The 19,852-nt window shown below is 41.0% G+C and overlaps 1 protein-coding gene across 8 annotated transcripts in view; it reads right to left on the bottom strand.

The window, feature by feature from the left end:
- AFF1 (ALF transcription elongation factor 1) overlaps positions 1-19,852 on the bottom strand; it is a 204,386-nt gene that overhangs the window by 72,869 nt on the left and 111,665 nt on the right. The window lies entirely within an intron of this gene.

Below are 19,852 nucleotides of genomic sequence, written 5' to 3'. Positions count from 1 at the left end.
ACAGGAACTGAGTTCCAACTACAAAGGGTAAGCTGACCTTTTTGCTCTCAAGTCTCTACCTGAAAGCTTACAGCAGCAGAAAAGACTGGGTAATACTTATTGCCACTAAAAACACATCCAGCAGGCCCCTGACTCTGTGCATTTAGCAATGCCCCTGAAATTCCAGAACATGCATGAATTTGTAATCTTGGTTAGCCACAAATGTGAATCCAACACCCTAGAATCCACCTCTCACTGTAGTCTATCACTCACCACTCAAGGGATACATACAGTAATTCTCGTGAAGTTACACTTTATTGCAGTTTATGAGAGCAACTTCAGCAGACTTTGCAAACGGGAATTCTCAAAAATCTCAGGAGATGTTTGTCGAAGTTATCCATAGTGGTTCTGGCTGTGCAGGGTAGGTGCTTATGAGCAAGATTCTCCAACTAGTAAGCTCGTTGCATGGAAACGGCTTAAACACAGTGCCTGTACACACAGAGTATGTTCTCAATAAAATGCAGACGTTATTTTTATTGTTTTACCATCTTACCATGACACAAAAGCCTCAGTCTCTTTCTTTTCTTCCATCCTACTAACATTTCCCACTTCTGTCATCAACCAAACTTTTATTTCATGAATCTCTGTGAAAATGTCCTCTGAAAGGGGAAAGGGAATGATAAACAAATAGTAACAAATTTTGTAACTTTTAATAATTGTATAGTACAATCTTTGATTATACCTCCTCCTCTGATATAATCGTAAACAGCTGCAGACTCTTCAGCTTTGAAGAAGCCATCATGTACTTGACCTTTGTGTCTGCAGTATGTTTCTAATAAATTCTGAATTAATTAATGTGGGAGAAACATCTTAATTTGCAAACGCTGGGATCCTGGCTCTAGGGGATGAGGACGAAAGGAGCCAGGGCAGGGGTTGAGGTGCTGTCCACCAGGAAAGTGCTGATAAACCTTCAGGGTTGGGTTGAGAATGCCTCCAAGATACCCCTCAAGTCAAGCCATTTATTAGACAAGAAGAAGGAACAAAAAACCTTCCCCTGTGGAGAGTTCCAGGGCTGAGAGGGGAAAGTAAAGACGGGCCATGTCAGTACTACCCTTCTCCTTGTCTCTCCCTGTTTTTGTTTTGAGACAGGGTCTCGCTCTGTTGCCCAGGTTGGAGTTCACTGGTGCAATCATAGCTCACTGTAACCTCAAGCTGCTGAGTTGAAGTGATCCTCCCACCTCAGCCTCCTCAGCAGCAAAGACTACAAGCACACACAGCATTATGCTCAGCTAATTGTTAAATATTTATAGGGATGAGGGGGGTCTATGTTGCCCAGGCTAGTCTCAAAACTCCTGGCCTACAGTAATCCTCCCACCTCAGCCTGGCATGACCCCCTACACCCAGCCAAACTGTCCCATTACAGAGTCTGCAGGGCAATGACGGGTCACTAGAAAGCCAAACATCAGGGCTTACTTAACCAACTAATAAAGCATTATTAAAATTTTCTCCATTCTAAGGCTTTTGATGAGACCTGCTTATTAGGATGGATGTCATGATCTTGGCCCACAGTGCTAATCAATAAGTAAAAATGATTAGGGCTACAAGCAATGGAAACATGGGTATTATCATGCAGTGAAACCCTGCCCTGTTCTGGTATCATGAAGGAAATCTCCATGAACCCTGTGTCATCTTCACCTCAGAAAATGTTTGAACAGACTCCAGCCTCAATCTCCTTTGAACCTATATACCTAATAATCTGCAGGCATAGTTAAAAATAAATTTAAAAGTTATCATCATAAAAGCCTTCTAAAAACTATTCCTCACTCAAGAAAAATTTCTACAGCATGGTATTAGCAGGAGCAGCAGTAGTCAGTACCAAAAACATTTATTAAGGGGGAGGGAGGTTGCACAGAGAAAGGGGGGGAAATAATGGGCAAAATTTAATTCTGAACTGTTTAAGTTCTTTAAGCACGAGGAAGCCATCCGCTGGTAAGGCAAGAAAATGCTTAAAATTACCTCCGGCCTAAAACTTATTTTTCTTCTGACACTGCCCCATCTTTAACCAGTCTTTCCTCCATGATATGAGGACAGTCCAAAACAGTTTTTCCCAAACTTCGGTCATTTCTATACTACTTTGATAGGGGCACTGTGTCATACTACTACTTGTACTATTTTTTTAGATCAGTTTATGATCAACTCACTTTTTTTTTTTTTTTTTTTTTTTTTTTTTTTTTTACCTCACCTCATCCTAAGCAATATTTGTGAAGCCCTAGGTTTGTTTGATATGCTGGTTTATATTTCTTCCTAACTCACATGACATGATTTGGCTGTGTCCCCACCCAAATCTCATCTTGAATTCCCATGTGTTGTGGGAGGGACCTGGTGGGAGGTAATTCGATCATAGGGGCAGGTCTTTCCCGTGCTGTTCTTGTAACAGTGAGTCTCATGAGATCTGATGGTTTTAAAAACAGGAGTTTCCCTGCACAACCTCTCTCTTTGCCGCCACTCATGTAGACGTGACCTGCTCCTCCTTGCCTTCCGCATGATTGTGAGGCTTCCATGTGGAACTGTGAGTTCTCCACTAAACCTCTTTCCTTTGTAAATTGCCCAGTCTCGGGTATGTCTTTATCAGCAGTGTGAAAGCAGACTAACGCACCACATTAAGACACATAAAATAAAGGTTGGTGTCCCCATACTATTTTATTTTTTCTTGTGACAGTCTGTCAGCCAGGCTGGAGTACAGTGGCACAAACACAGCTCACTGCAGCCTACACTTCCTGTGCTCAAGTGATCCTCCTACCTCAGCCTCCTGAGCAGCTGGGACCACAGGTGCATGCCACAGCACCCGGCTTTTTTTTTTTTTTGAGACGGAATTTCACTCTTGTCGCCCAGGCTGGAGTGCAATGACGCAATCTCGATTTTACTGCAACCTCCACTTCCTGGGTTCAAGCAATTCTCCTGCCTCAGCCTCCTGAGGATTACAGGCACCCACCACCACGCCTGGCTAATTTTTGCATTTTTAGTAGAGACAGGGTTTCACCCTGTTGGCCAGACTGGTCTCGAATTCCCGACCTCAGATGATCCACCCGCCTCAGCCTCCCGAAGTGCTGAGATTATAGACATGAGCCACCATGCCCAGCCGCTAATTTTTAAAATGTTTTGTAGAGACAGTCTCTCCATGTTGTCCAGGTTGGTCTCAAACTCCTGGGCTCCAGGAATCCTCCTGCCTCGGCCTCCCAAAGTGTTGGGATTACAGGCGTGAGCCACTGTGCCTGGCCTCCATACTATTTTAAAGAAGTTTATATAGTCATCAATACTATGTGAACCAAAAACTGAATGAATATCTTGGGACATTTGTTCATGTGCTCATAGAACAGCTGTGGTAGCTTCCTACCTTGTAAAACCATCTTACTCTATCAGTCAATACAAATGTTGCCTATCTTCTATATCGGATTCAGGAACCTTCAGAGATTACATGAAAATATGCTTACTCTTACACCTTTCCTTACTAAATTTGTGACCCAGGTCACAGAATTAACACTTTATACATCAGTGTTCAGTTCAGTACTATAATTTTTTCCATGTTTGTCACAATGCTCAAATGTGACGGGGCTCAAAAAGCCCTTTACACACTAGCCCTCAAGCCCCATATACTTCTCACAACTAATGCAATTCTAGAATCCTGAAAATACAGCAAGTATTCAGTACTGTATTAGGGCATAAAATATCTATTCGAGTCTCTTACTGAAAAAGTGTAACATTTAAAAACTTGACTAAAATTAAATCCATGACACAGAGTTTCATTACTTCATCAAAACAACTGTGAAACACCAGCAAACCAACCTAAAACACAAAGATATTTCTTGGGATTCTGTTGACTTCTAGGCACAGCTGTAACATCAATATAGACTACCTGAAGATGGATAACATACAATTTTCCTACGGAATAAATTTTCTTTTACTAATACAATATGTCAAGGAAAGGTGGTATATCTCACAATATACTAAATGTCAGGCAAACATACCCCATTTAATTCTCACAACAGCCCTCTAGCTCAGGAAATACTGTCTCATTTAAATGTGAAGTAGAATGAACCCATGCATTCTAACTCCATAGCTCTGTCCATTAGAAACATTATTTCCCACTCATATTTTCTTAAAGCCGTAATATTCAAAACTATTAAAACTTCCACAATTTCAGATTCTAAGCCAAGGTAAAGAGGTGGATCTGGCCGGGCGCGGTGGCTCACGCCTGTAATCCCAGCACTTTGGGAGGCCGAGGTGGGCGGATCACCTGAGGTCAGGAGTTTGAAACCAGCCTCACTCACATGGAGAAACCCCATCCTACTAAAAACACAAAATTAGCCAGGATTGGTGGTGCATGCTTATTATCCCAGCTACTTGGGAAGGCTGAGGCAGGAGAATCGCTTCAACCTGGGAGGTGGAGGTTGCAGTGAGCCGAGATCATGCCATTGCACTCCAGCCTGGGCAACAAGAGCAAAATTCCGTCTCAAAAAAAAAAAAAAGAGGTGAATCTACTATGCTTATACATTTAGACAACATTAAAATAACTACTATAATTATGATGTAGATACAGCAGCTATTATATACTTTCTATATGCCAGACATTGATATAAAGCTTTAACATACATTTTCTTACTTAAACCTGTCTCCTTACGAAGAACTGTCTACCATTGCTATTTTACAGAAAAGAAATTGAGCCTTGAACAGGTTAAGTAGTTTTCTTGTCTTATAACAGCCTCGAGAAGGTAAAAGCAAGATTCAAACCCAAGTCTTCCTTAATCCCAAATCCATGCTTTTAACCACTACCTATATATAATGCCTAAAAGCCTCATCCAATTATTTCCAAAAACAAAACCTTAAAGTATATCTTCCTTCCTTCCAACAACATCCAAAGAGTCTTTAGCATCCAATGAATAACATGTTCTATTATATACTTATTCACCACTAGTTATAATTAAGTACCCACCTGTACCCTACAGAACACGAGTTTTCTGTCTAACTAAGGGATTAATATTGCTAAAATCAAAAGAAAGAAACTTTTGTATGCTGATATTTAAAAGAGGCTTCCTATTACTGGCTATAAAAATAAGTAATTTAAAATAAAAGGTATTAAAGGATATGCTGTTGGACTTGGTATTGTAAACAGCACCACCATTTAAGTGCTATAATTCAAATTCTTTTGGAAAAAAACATATTTTACAGCTGAAAAAAGCATCGATAACTCCTGCTGTGGTCTGAATATGTCTCTCCAAAGTTCCTATGTTGGACTTAAATCCCAAGGTGATAGTATTAAGAGGCAGGGCTACTGGGAGGTGCTTAGGTCATGAGGGCTCTCTGCCCTCATGGATGGGATCAGTGCCTGTATAAAGGGGTTTGAGGGAGCAAGTCTCTTCCATCTCTTCTGCCACGTGAGGACGTAGCAAGATACACCATCTTGGAGGCAGAAAGCAAGTCCTTATCAGACACTCAATCTGTTAGTGCCTTGATCTTGGACGTCCCAATCTCTAAAACTGTGAGAAATAAATGTCTATTATTTATAAATTACCCAGTGTAAGGTCTTTTGTTATGGCAGCATGACTAGACTAAGATAATTATCCATTTCCTCATCACACATACAGGAAAACTAATTCTACTTGGTGACAAGGAGGATAAGAATCCATGTTCCACAGTTTTGGGAACAGCCGTCTAAAAAGAAAAAAGTTAATTACACTAACCTTGTTAGTATTTTGTTTTCCATATGAATGAATGAATGCCTGAATCATACATTTAAAGACTTGTAGGAAAACATCTCTATGTTTGGATAGAGGGTCAAAAAAAGCAAAGTTTATTCTACTTTACCTAATTCCTTTTAAAAGTTTGAGAAATCAATCACATTTTTTAAAGGACATTTCATGATGACATTACCTTCCTGAAAAGATAGGTCTTTTGCATGTCTGGATTCTCATGTCTTGGGTCTGCTCAAAGTAAGGAATAATCATACAGATAAAGAAATGCTTGAATTGACGGAGAGAACATTAACAGTTACAGGGATCAAGCAGGTGATATCAAGGGCCTAGTTAGGTCTGGAACAAGACAGCACATGCACCCTGCCTCAGGGGATTGCGCTATAAGACTGTATATTGCCAATTCTTCCCATTTTTAACACAAAAAATAAAATCCAGATTTCAATGTGAAGGTACTAATTTTTAGATGTTGGCAACTAAATTAATATACCAGTCTCTGACACTCTGTGGGCAGCCACGCCCCAGTGTTGGTTTTAATGCTTCCTTCTCTCACAAGTGGGAGAACAAGGGAGTAAGAGATTGAGAGATGTATTCATTTTTAAGAGAAGAATCTCCTTTTGTGCTAAACATGGCCCAGTTTTAGGTACTACGGATATCTTCAGTTTCCATACACAGATTCTGAACAGGTCCTCAGCCTGGAGGGGCCATGGAATGAGGCAGCCTCTTGCCTTTACCACTGTGGTCTCTGCTGCACAAGCTCCTGCCAAAGCCATGGGCATACTTTAGCGGATGGGCGTACTCAGCCTGACAGATCACTAGAAACATGAACCAAGTAAGCAAAACAAACCACAGTGTAGTTATTTTACATGACTTGAATGAAATAAATCTGAACTACAGGTGAGTCATAACATAATAAAAGACTCAATTAGGTTCAGAACAACAGACCAGTGTTTTCCCTTGTCTTAGCAACTAGTTCACTAGAATCTTGAGCGAATATAAGGGAGATAAAAGACCTCGGTACTTATTTTATCCTTTAGTGCAAGACTATTAATCTACTAGAAAATTAAGCCCAGGTTGCCAGTCAGGCAATTTCAGGTTCAATAATTCCGTTTTTTTTTTTTTTTTTTTTTTTTTTTTTGAGGCAGAGTCTCACTCTCGCCAGGCTGGAGTGCAGTGGCGTGATCTCGGCTCACTGCAACCTCCGCCTCCCGGGTTCAAGCAATTCTCCTGTCTCAGCCTCCCGAGCAGCCGGGAGTACAGGCACCTGCCACCACACCTGGCTAATTTTTGTATTTTTAGTTCAGATGGGGTTTCACCTTGTTGGTTAGGCTGGTCTTGAACTCCTGACCTCAGGCGAGCCACCCGCCTCAGCCTCCCAAAGTGCTGGGATTACAGGCATGAGCCACCATGCCTGGCCCAATAATTCTTAAGTTACTAGGATACCAGTTAATGATACCGTTGTGGTCTAGAAGAGTGTATGCCCTACCCATTTGGATGACTCATTCCCAAAAAAGTGATTCTTTCAACAACAAAATATTTAAGATTGCAAATCCTTTTCTAGATTAACAGCAGTTTTATTATATGCATTACTTTTAAGAAGTATATATACACACACACACATGCTAAAGGAAATCTAGTGTCTTATGTAATACAAAAGAAAGCACCTATATATGAGAGAGATGCATAAAACTTTCAACTTTTATCGCACATAAAACAATCTGATTCATCTCCAGGCTCAATTCTGAAAAGTACAGTAATTATGAGGCTGGAACTCAACTAAAAATTCCTAATGAATGGATTAGGCTGTTTATTTTCAACGTAGGAATGCCAAAAATTACTTAATACTTAGGTAGAAAATGGTGAAATGATTTCTCAAAAACATTATTGAACATTGCACCCATTTCCCAGTCAAGTGTCCTGAATAGGAAATTCAGTCCAGTACTTCACCCCTCTGTTAAGCCAAGCATTTAAGAGATTATCTTTCAGACTCCAGACCAGAGTGAGCTGGGTAAGAAATCCTCAAGCTGAGCACAGCGTAGCAAAGTTCCCATTTGGCCCCAGTCCTCACCTGTGCTAAACACAAAAGACAAACAAGCATATGAGACACAATTGACTTCTGCCCTCAAAATGTTTACCACCTGGAGAAAAAGCAGCAGGATGATACCAACGGAGAAGTGCTGAAACTCGGGCCTGAGCAGTGGGGTGTACAGCAGAAAGTCATCTACAAGGGTATGGGGGCTGCAGTGGAACAAGGCAGTACCAGCAGCAGGGCCAGAACCCAAGGCTGCAGAGACAGGTAAGAGGCAAGAAGGCAAATGGAGATATCTGGCTTTCTATCCTGAAGGCAATGGAGAGGTACTGAAGGATCTTGAACAAGTATGACTTGATCTGATTTTCACTTAATCAAATCACTCATGTGAAATAATGTGGCATCCTGAGAAGCAGGAAAGCAGCAAGATGAGAGGTCAGAAAGAAGTTGTAACAGTTCAAGAAAGATGGTAAAAATCCATACTAAATGAGGGACAGAGAAAAGGAGAAGCTATGAATGTTTATAAAGTAATATCCATAGGATCAAGCTGCTTTCAAAACAATGGAGTATATGACAGAAAGGAATTGAGAACTGATGACCAGGAGGAAGGAGAACATTCTGTGTGTGAAGTGACAGAGGGAGAGGGGGGCACAAAAAAATCCATTTTAGACAGGTTCAATTAAGATGCCTGTGCAACACCTACTAGAAAAGTCCAGTGGGCAGGTGGATAACAGAACCTAGATCTCAAAATACGTTTTAAGAGTTCTAGGCTAGAAAATCACTCTGGTGTTCATGGGCAACGGCAGTTGAATCTTAAGTGCACATGAGGTCACCAGGGAAAGGCTGCAGAATGAGAAAAGATGGTTGAGGACAGAGCCCTGGAGGAGGAGTGGGAACAGCAGCCTCCAAAGGAGATTGAGGCACGTGCAAAAAGGTAGAAGAAAACCCAAACAGGGGAGGAGAGTGTTTAAGGTGACGGTGGTCAAGTGTCAAATGCTACAGAGATGTCAAGTAGGATAAGGCCTGAAAGAGCATTCCTTGAATTAGCCAATACAGTCCACTAGTGGCTCCTGATGGCAGAAGCAATGGCGTGAAGGCACAGAGCAGGCTGCAATGGGTTGCAAGTAGAGGGGAGGGAAGGAGAGGAAGCAGGAACAGTGTTTACCTACTTCTGTCTCCAGAGCTTTTGCTGTGAAGGGAACAAGAAAGTAGTAATTAGAGAAGACACAAGAGTGAAGAAGGGTTTGTTTTGCTCTTTCAGTTGGGAAAGGCCTAAATGTAACCATAGACTATCATGAAAGAGCTGAGTAATAAGGGAAAGGTTTAAGCTAACCAAAGGTTGAGAGTGGGGGAGTTGAGAACACCTCCTGTGAAATTAAACAGAAAGAGACAAATGGTGGCTGCTATGATTTGGGGGCGGGGGTGGCACAGTAGGTAGAAAGAACTGAGAGAATTCATACCTGGTGCTTCCTTCTCTGAAAGGTAGGAAGCAAAGTTAAAGGTCTCAGTGCAAGCCACATGGCCACAAAGACCAAAACTGAGTTTTACTCATCCTGTCATTTGAATCACCCCTGCCACCCTATATTTGCATGACTCATCAGATGCCAACATGAAAGCAAGGCCATGTGGAAAAACAGCACACCTTAAATAAAAGTGTACATAAGCCATTACTCCACAGAAACCATGTTTTGTGGTAGATGGAGCACTGGAACTAGGAGTCAGGGTCCAGGTTTCATGTCTCCATCTCTGCCATTTACTAGCTTAAATTAAATTTAGAGACTCAGTTCCACGGCATGTAAAATGGTGACTCTTGCCAACTGCCATACTTAACTCACAAGGTTACTGTGATAATCAAGAGAGAAACAAATAAGTGCTTTGGAAATTAAAGGGGAAAGGGCACTACAAGATTTTAGAGTGCATACATTTTTATAAAGTGAACTGTTTACACCAGAGATTGCCAAGCCACGGGAATGCTGCTGTTCAGGAGTGAGCTCACAGAGCAACTAAGCCATCAGGCAGGGGTGGGGATGGTGGGGGAGGGGGGGGATGTTGAAGACAGCAGTGGGGGTTTAACACCATGGCAAACCCGTTCTTAAAAGCTTGATAACCCCTAAGCAAATACTTTCTTTCACTAGGCTTTTCATTTGTTTACTTATTTTTAATACTTTAAAATCAAATCTTAGGGGCTTTATTCACTTAGAACTCTTAACTGGGAATTAATGGTCCACTTGATCTAATTCCAACTTCATTTCTAAAGTGTTTCAATAAACAATACAATCACAGTCTTCCTAACTCCCCAACATCACTAATTCCCCATTTTGATAACCCTCTGTCCAAATTCTTTTTCTTAAGGCCCAGTTCAAATTTCTACTCTAATCACTTCTACCACTACCAAGAGTTCCATAGTAGGAGTATGGAACTCATACTATGCACAAGGCACTGTCTTAAGTAATTCAAAGATTACCTCAGTCTGTTAGACCCACTTTACTTACAGATGAATAAACTGGTAACGCAGGAAGGTTAGGTTCCTTGCCCAAAGTCTCACAGAATTAGAAGCCCAAGCTGTACTGCCTGCCATGAAGCCAAAATAATTCTCCGCCTTTTATTAATGATTCTTGTTTTTATCTACATTACTCAATAAATAACTAAAGAACTTCAAAAGCTGGCCCTATCTTGCCACCAGGCCCATCTCCCCACTGCTCTCCTCTGCCCATGCCCAACCTTTTGGAGCCACAGGCCCTGCCACTCCCACTAGACTTCCCTCCGTGTCTTGCTTCTATGTCTTTTCTCTTCCTAAGCCTTTAGCCTGGATGTACCTTTCACCAGAGTGCAAAGTGCTTCAAAAGTCAACTCTTAAAAAAAAATGTACAGCTTCCACTTTTGAAAGGCAATATAATGTAGGTGTTGTGGTTAAGACTGTGGACTCTGGAACCAGACTACTTGAGTCTGGATTTCAGATCCACTGGCAAAAGCCCCCAGAAGCTTGGACAACCAATCTCCCTGCACCTCTAAATCTCTCAGTAAAACAGGATGGTAACAGTACCCTACACCACATGGGATCATCGTGAATATGAAATGAGTTAGCACCTATAAAGCATTTAGAATAGTTTCCATCATAAAGTGAAAAGGGGACTATACCAGCAATGTATTATATAGAGTTCCGTATTACCTTGCTCATACTGATTACACTTTGGATTTTTATGCTATGTCATAATAAATTTACTGTGCATGTGTCTTTCTTTCCTATTAGCTCCCTTTATATCTAATGGGTGTTCAAATATTTGTTGACAGAAAAGAATGTAAAAATATGAATCCTTCTATGATGAAGAAACAAAGTTGTTTTTAAAAAACATTTTGTAAGAATGTTCAGATTATTTAATAGGAAAAAATTTTTTCACAAGTTCCCATGTTCTCGAGCATGAAAAAATGTTGGAAGTAACATAAATTCTAATTATACCATAGAATTCTATTTTAAATTTTTCTAAAATGCAACAGCAAATACTTGCTTTGGGGTAGAGTATTTTAAAAATGGAGCTCTAAGGAAAAAGAGAATCCATAATACAGTGTGGGGTTGTTAACAATACCTCGAAGAAATATACATAACATAGAATGCCTTCCTTTCTTAATTCATGCAGTTCAATTCAAAGCTCCACATTCCTGTCCAATAAGAGTTTTCAGAGTTCTATTATTTGTAAATTGGAATAAAAATCCTAAGGTGATTTATCTAAAGGACAGAGCTAGAAATAGGACCTCTAATTACTTAAATACCGAGGCCTCTAGATTAAAACATTAAACCTCAAAACCCTTCAGCCAAAGGGATTAAGAAGATTAGAATGGGCTTGACAAATTACCACGGGGTTAGGGAAAAAAAAATGCAGAGAGAAAGTAGGCCAAATTTAAATAGGGAATGAAATGAAGTTCAAGGGAAAACTAACAGTTTGTGTGGACCCTAGACCTCTGTGGGAAAACCCATCAATCGAGTTATTTCAACAATTAAAGAAAGGAACAAAATCAATGTAAAAATAGCTGCTTATAGAGTTCTTGGGAAATGTGAACATGTAAAGTTAACCTTGGAAAATAATGTCAAATTGCTGTTGGCAACTGGAGAGAAGAAATACAAGACCAAAAAATAAATTATTATGTTAACATGAACCAGGACCCTCTCTTAGGAGGAATTGTTTAAATATCTCATGAGTGTTGGTCACCCCCACCAAAACAGCCAAAACCAAACCACTAACTCAGTCATCAACAAGATTCCCCTTACAGTATCTGGGTTTCTGTCCCTGAAGATTATCAGTTGGCTCAAAATAAAACACAATTAATCTAGAGAAGAGCTAAAATGACCCGGGTGGCTATGTGAGAGCCTGGGAGAGCACATGCAGTCTGGGAAGATTCAAAAGAGTTGAATGTCTATATCTTGGCAAAGGCACAACTGGAGAGACTCAGGCGGATCCAATAACCATCCACAAACATCTCAAGTGTGAAAACAAGGAGGAACAGGAATTTCTTATCCTGGTACCAAATGTACTTCTGGCATTTTCGAGAAGGAATAGAAAGTGAAATGCACAAAGTAAAAACAACTCCAATTAATACCACCCAAAAAGTTCTTCCAGTTTCAATTTTATGCTTTCCTCTTGGGCTATTATAAGCAATTCTATTCTTTGAATTAATTTTTAGCAACTTTAAATTAATTTTTAGCAACTTAAGAGCTTTTCAAAAATATTATGTCTATATTACTTAAAAAGTTTCCTTCAGAGTTTAAAGTGTTTCTTCAAAAGATTGCCAGGTTCAGCCTGGGCAACACCCCAAGACCTTGTCTCTACAAAAAATAAAAATAAATCAGCCAAGCATGCTGCCGTGTGCCTGCAGTCCTAGCTACTCAGGATGGTAAAGTGGGCATTGCTTGAACCCAAGAGTTCAAGGCTGAAGTGAGCTGTGATCATGCTACTGCATTCCAGCCTGGGTGACAGAGAGAGACTCTAAAGATTGCCAGGTTCCAGAAATTGCCTCTACTCAGCCAATAATCTGATTTTTTTCCTAAATTCCTCCACTTTGTAAATACTGGCTAAAAGTGTGGGGGGTGGTAGGGAGAAAGAAAGAAAACAAGTCCTACAGGCCAAAAAAAATAATTTGTCTGCAGGCCCAACCTAGCCCTCAGGCTGCTTGTTTACAGCTTCTGCTCTAAAAAACCTGCCTGTCACTATTTTAAAACTTCTATATTTAGATCTTTTCAGGTTTAAAATTTGGCCTCTAAAGTGCAGGTGACTTTTTCTTCATGCTTTCTTACAAGCGGTTTGGAAGTCGTCTGCTCTAAGCACCACCCATGGCAGCAGGGAATTCTGCACACAGATAACTTTACTCTGCTATCAATTTCCTAACACATTTAGGTCATGTAGGTCTGCCCAGGCTCACTGAGGTCGAGCTTACGGAATCTAGAGTTACCATAATAAAACATTTTTAGAAAATGGAACCTGAAAAGCTAGATAAGATTGTGTCATAATCTTCTACCTTATGTTGGGGGCAGAACAATGAAAAACATGAGCTACGGAGGAAAAGAGGAGGAGAGTCTTGGGGATCCCACCCCTGTGCTTCTACCCTGAGGCTACTCTGACGTCCTACTCAGGAATGAAAGCCCCGTCCATCAGTTCAGTGTGATCCTTGTGCCTGAGACCCACATGTCAGGGGGCTTCTTGAGCCACTGGGAGGGGCCCCTGTAGCTCCCTGTGGCCCATAAGCTTTTCTGGAACAGTTGTCATTTCCAGGCTACAGAACAAACTCAGCCCCCCTAGGGGAGGGCCTGGGAATTTTTATTTTTAACAATTTGTATTTTTATCAGGCTTCCCAGGTGATTCTGATGTGCTGCCAAGTTTCAGAATAAATGAAAAATTCCCTTTGATCTATGGTACTGGGCTTATATCCTGGGAAGAATTCTCTAATGGTCTCTGCACATGGTGTGGCATAAGCCAGTGGCACATGCTATTCCTTCTTCCTGGAATACTGACACTGCTTAAGCCCCAACACCCCTCACTTGGGCCACTCCTACTCACCTTCAGCTCTCATTCAAATAGTACTTCCTCAGAGAAGACTTCCTCAGCTCCTTAGTTCTAAGTCACAATCCCCTCTTACAGCTCTTAGAATAGCTTGTAGTTTCCCTTACAGCACTTGTCAAAGCTTCTTATACATGGATCTGAGTGATTACTTGACTAATGTCAATTTCTAACAGGACAGTTAAGGTCCAAGAGGAGTGGAACCATCTGGTTTTGCCCACCATTGTAACCTCTCATCCCCAGCACCAGGCCTGGCACACAACAGGGGTTCAAGATATTTTGGTTAAAATTGCTGAATACACGATGTGTTTGTGAGAGTAAGCTGCTTAAATGTGTTTTGAGTGGTGCAGGAGCAGGATATGCACCATCGGCATATCCAGAAGTAAACCGCCTGAAGGTTCAGATCATCTCATAATAGGGAAGTCCCTCTTCTTGAGGTTTAAGTTAAATATGGAAGTAGGAAAGAATGTTTGTACATGTGAATGCAAAGTGAATCACTATCACACAGTTTTCCACTGTGGGTTAATTCATGCAGTTGTTAGGCTGGTAGTTTATTGAAAATAGGAGGCTCAACTTAAGAGCTGCAATGAATCAAAGTGGTCCAACAATGAATGTACACTTGGGTCTTGGAAATTAGATGCAAGCATCTGGCAACAAAACGTTCCTAACATGATGTCACAAGAGGCCACAAGGAAAAGAGCAATTGCTTTGCAGAAATCAGTCACAATCAGGACTCAAAGCCAGACTGATCTGGAGGAGGAATTAAGTAAGACCATATAAGGATTCTTAGGTACACATACTCAGTCCCAAGGTTTTAAATACCTACTAAATAAACACAAATCCCAAATTATTTTCAGTTCTGACATTTTCCCAGACTCCTATTTATGACTGCCACTTGTCATCTCCACCTGGATACGTTACAGCATCTCAAACCTAACACATGATCTTAATATATGACCCAACTAGAGTTCTTAGTTTTCCAGGTCATTTCCCTCTCAGTAGCTGGTATCATCCCACCATCCTTGCCTTTCAAATAAAAAGCCTACCAGCCTTGTTTGATGCCTCACCTTTCCTCACCTCAGGCCACTCCTATCTCCTGTCAATCACAGAGCCCTATCAGTTCCCTGCCAAACAGATCCAGAACTTGTCCACTTCACACCACATACATGGCTACTATCCTACCCCAAGCCACTATCATTCCCCATCTCCCAACTGGTCTCCCTGCTTCCACCTTTGCCCCTCTTATCCATTTCCCACCCAGAAGCCAGAGTTACAGTTTTTTAAAAAGAAAAAAAAAAGTAGATATGTCCCTCCCCTGCTCAAAATTATCCAATGGTCTCAATCACAAATAATACCCAAATGCCTTTCACGGCCAACAAAGCCTCCATGGTCTTACTCCTGCCCATGTCGCCAGTCCCATCTCACATCCTCCCCTCACTCTCAGTGTTCCAGCCATACTCCCCTCATTTCTGTTTATTTTGGGTGGTGGTGTGGGGGGAGGAGGGAGCGGTTGAGACAGGGTATCACTGTCGCTCAGGCTGGAGTTCAGTGGCAGTATCTCAACTCCCTGCAACCTCAGCCTCTCAGGCTCAAGTGATCCTCCTATCTCAGCCTCCTGAGTAGCTGGAACTACTTTTAATTTTTTCCCAGTAGCTGGGAAAAGTTTTTAATTTTTTTATAGAGACAACATCTCACTATGTTGCCCAGGCTGGTCTTGAACTCCTGGGCTCAAGTGATCCTCCCACCTTGGCCTCCCAATGTGCTGGGATTAACAAGGCCATGCCTTTTCCTAAATTCAGGCCTTTACACTTGTTTCCTCTGCCTGAAATGAAATACGTCTCTGAGTTCTGCATGACTGATGCCTGTTCATCCTCCATGTGAGCTGTCTCTGTGAAAGGTGCCTCCTCAAGAGGGTCCTGTGCTGACCACCATTTTTAAGTCAGCCTCCTCTGATTCATCTCATCCTCATCACCCTCTTTACTTCTTGCGGCACTCTTATTAACGCCTATGATTTCATTATATCTATATTATCAATGCCCCCCATTAGAATAGATGGTCTATGAGACCATCAAGATACAGCTTGATCTCAGCTGTATCATCAAGAGCCTACTATAGTGCATGGAACATAGTGGAGGGTTAATATCAGTTTGTTGGGCCGGGCACAGTGGCTCACACCTGTACTCCCAGCACTTTGGGAGGCTGAGGCGGGCGGATCATGAAGTCAAGAGATTGAGACCATCCTGGCCAACATGGTGAAACCTTGTCTCGAATTAAAAAATATATACACAAAAAATTAGCCAGGCGTGGTGGCACACGCCTGTAGTTCCAACCACATGGGAGGCTGAGGCAGGAGGATCGCTTGAACCTGGCAGGTGGGGGTTGCAGTGGGCCAAGATTGCACCATTGCACTCCAGCCTGGCGACACAGCAAGACTGTCTCAAAAAACAAAACAAAACAAACAAAATACCAGTTTGTTGAATGGATAAGTTTAAAAAAAAAAAAGAAAGAAAGAAAAAGAGGAATGATGAAAGATAAAAGTGAGGCCAAGAAACACACAGGAAATGAAACTCACTGTATCCTCCATGGCTCTGCTGTAGGTTCAGTCTGGGTGACAAAGTACAACTCTTCTGGTCAAAAACACAAACATCTCACCACTGCCACCAATGCTGCCACCAAACAGCAAGTCAAAAGAACTGGGTGTTCTAGCTCTGGCTCTGATATTAACTACAACTTTTTGCAAAATGAAGGACTTTACCCTTTAAGACCTTATTTGCAAAATGAAAGAGCTGTGTCTTTAGCTTTAAAATTCAAACATTCTAAACTCAGTATACGATTTGGTATACCCATCTCTGCTTATTCCACTTCTCCTTTTCAATAAAAAGCCTATCTAGCACATAAATCCTCTATCTGAAACCTGTGTCTAGGCACACCTCCCCACCTCCACATTCCATCCCAATGCCCCCAGCCTCGGGGTCCATGTGCATGAGCACTCACAGAGATGCCACAGCTTCTCTCTCTTTCACTTGTTATCTCTAGACAGAAAAGAGTGATATAAAGAAATCTCAATCTTCCAATTGGGCAGGTCCACCCCTGATGTGGCAACTCTGCAGCTGGAAGGGATCCACGTGAGATCGTGGAGTTCTGGGCCTGGCCTCAGATTGGTCACTTCACACTGCTAGACATCTTCCAGTTGACGTAAAACTAAAACAGACACTCCCGGAGAAAACCAAGTGCAGATTTTTGTGGTCCAGGCCTCTAGTCAGAAATTGACCTTTTGATAATTTTTTCCCTTAGGATCTTTGGAAGAACTAAACTTTAATTCTGAGAAAGACTTATCCCAGAGAAGACTATGAGTTTTTACAGTACCAACTAGAAAGAACATAAAACCAAGTATTTCCCATGAGGTGAAAGGAAAGGACAGGGAGTAAAGAATCCACACTTAGGTGGCTAGAGAATGAAGGAACATAAAAAACAAAAAATAAAAAGAGTGGCTTTCCAATTTGGGTTCATTTGTAAAATTACTATTTCACAGAAGCAGTGGGAAGGGGTAAGGGAGAAATGAAACAAACCACAAAACCCAACTATCCTCACACTCAGAGCACTAGCAAAGAGAAAATTTCCTCCGACTTGGCTTAGGACCAATTAAGCAAATAAAGGAAAATCACTCAGCTACTCCCACATCCCCTTCTCCCAGCTCTACCAAGAGCCAGCTTCCCCTTCTGCCCCAAACCCAAAAATAACCCAGGCTATTGCTATATTCTCACCTATATTCAAAGTTTACCTGCTCTGGGGCTAATTTCCACATTTTTGGTCCTACATCTCTACACTTTCCTTGGGTTCACCAGAATAATAATCCTTGGATTCACAAGAAATATTAAAATTTGAAATATAAAATTCAAGTATATTTTTAAAACTTTCAAAAATACCCATTTTGCTAAGTGTATAAACAGAAAATTAATGCTAAGTCTGTGAAACATGAGATCTTCATTAAAAGAGCAAAATCAAATCCAAAACCTGACCAGGGAGCACCAAGATCCCTGCTTCCCGGATTGACGACTCCTTCATTCCATGCTCTTGGCTCCTAATTTGCCCTCGAAGGGGTCACCTAGAGCCCTCCATCTGTCTGACCCCCTCAGTTCCATCCTCCCACTCACCAACAGCGCCATGGGGCTCCCAGGCAGTTGGTACCACAGCTGCCACTGCCTGGCATGAGAACTCGGGCCGAGACCAGAGGGAACCACTGCATTAAAGGAAATGCTGACTGTGAACAGAGGCTGAAGATGAAAGGTTTACTTCTACTCCATTGTTGACAGCAGATGCACTGGTGCCAAAAAAAAAAAAAAAAACCCATTCTTCAATAACCAAATGTATGGAGGATTTTGTTTCTCAGAAAACATGCAAGAGCCAATTAACATAGTCCTATGTTCGAAATATGTATTAAATATAAGGGGTTTTAAGACACTGAAGAATCTCAACTCAGCCTACTTATTTCCACCCAAGAAAACAGTAAGTTAATAGGAATCCTCTCCCAGAAACATCTACTAGGAAACCTAGGGCTGAATTACACAAGTTCTTTAAGCACCTAGTTCCAGAGAGAGAAAACTCAATTGTTCTCTAATTGTTTCATAAGCGTAGGCTGATCTCTATACTAGACTAATCTGTCCTGCAGCAAGGACCAATTTCTCTGGCACAGAATCTTGCACTTAAGCATATGGTTGGGCATTTGGTAGACAATGCAAATATTTGCTAATTTGTCTAAAAATTGTTTTAAAGCAATTTTTTAGGTTTGTTATTTTTAGAAAGAATGTTAAATTGTCCCCCTTTTTTTTTTTAAACTGGGAACATACAGCTAACCCTATTTGATAAAGAAAGCAAAGAAACTCTCATTGAGTTCTTTATTGCCTGAATTAGAAGGCAGGCGGAGTGACCGTTTTGAGGAGGGAGGATCTCACTATTTTGCCTTCATTCAGCTGCCTACCCCTACCTCCATCACAGCACAAAATGTTCAATAAATGGCTCAATGCATTAAATCTTCTTAAGTTAGGATCAGAGATGCAGTTCTGCCATCTTGGTCATTTCTGCCATCTTGGTCATTTCTGCCATTGGTTTTACTCCTTCTTATTTTTCCTTGGTCCCCAAACAAGTGGCATTCAGAAGACATCTGGAAGCACTCAGCTCAAGAGCTCAGTGAGGACGGCACCCCAACCTCCCTCTTCTAAACCAGAAGCTGACACCAGAAAGTTACAAGTTGTCCTCCTGGAAGATAAAGGTTATCCTTCCAGGTAGGAATCATGCCCCCACCTAAGGAATTTTACCTTCTGGCATTATGCAAGACATATCTGGATGGCATAAATGTCTTTGAGCAATGGAGACGCAAATTAGAATGTTTATACAATAGATGTAACTAAACCATAGACTTTACATTAAAAGATAAGTTTTAAAATTCCCTTCAAACCTAATCTTAATTTTGGAGAAATTGGTACCACTTTAAAATTTCAGTGACAGAATGTATGCTCTGATTCTCCTCATTCAAACACAATGCTGCTGTTTATCCATGCAGTAGAGAAAGAAATATTTTTTTTCTTGGTTTTAAAAAGTACAGCATTTGGGTTACTTTTAAAACCCATAATTGAATACGTTCTGTATTATATTTGTGACTCACTCTCAAGTGAAATGTCACCGCATACCCACTCTTTTTTTTAGGTGATAAATAATAAAATATTAGAACAGAACTTTAGTTATAAAGTTCCTTACAATTTACAGGGAACAAGTCCTTCTAAAATAATAAAAATTAAGAGACTCTGTCATCTTGTTTTTACTTTTTTACAGTTTAGAGCCCAGGAAAAACTAACTGGGTCTGAGGAGGTATTAATCAAAAAAATTTTTTTCGTGTTCACATTGTTACCCCAGTGTCTCCCAAAACAATAAATAAAACACCTGAAAACCTTCCTGAAACTTTCTGGTAACCGAAATCTTCTCTCTCGATTGGGTTTTGGATCCTACAGGTGTATCTATTTTTTGAAACACAAACTGTACTCTTATGATCTCTA

The sequence above is a fragment of the Pongo abelii genome, chromosome 3, assembly GCF_028885655.2.
Source record: "Pongo abelii isolate AG06213 chromosome 3, NHGRI_mPonAbe1-v2.0_pri, whole genome shotgun sequence".
NCBI lineage: Eukaryota > Metazoa > Chordata > Mammalia > Primates > Hominidae > Pongo > Pongo abelii.
Note: the sequence above shows the minus strand (reverse complement) of the source record. Positions and strands in the feature narration are given on the sequence as shown.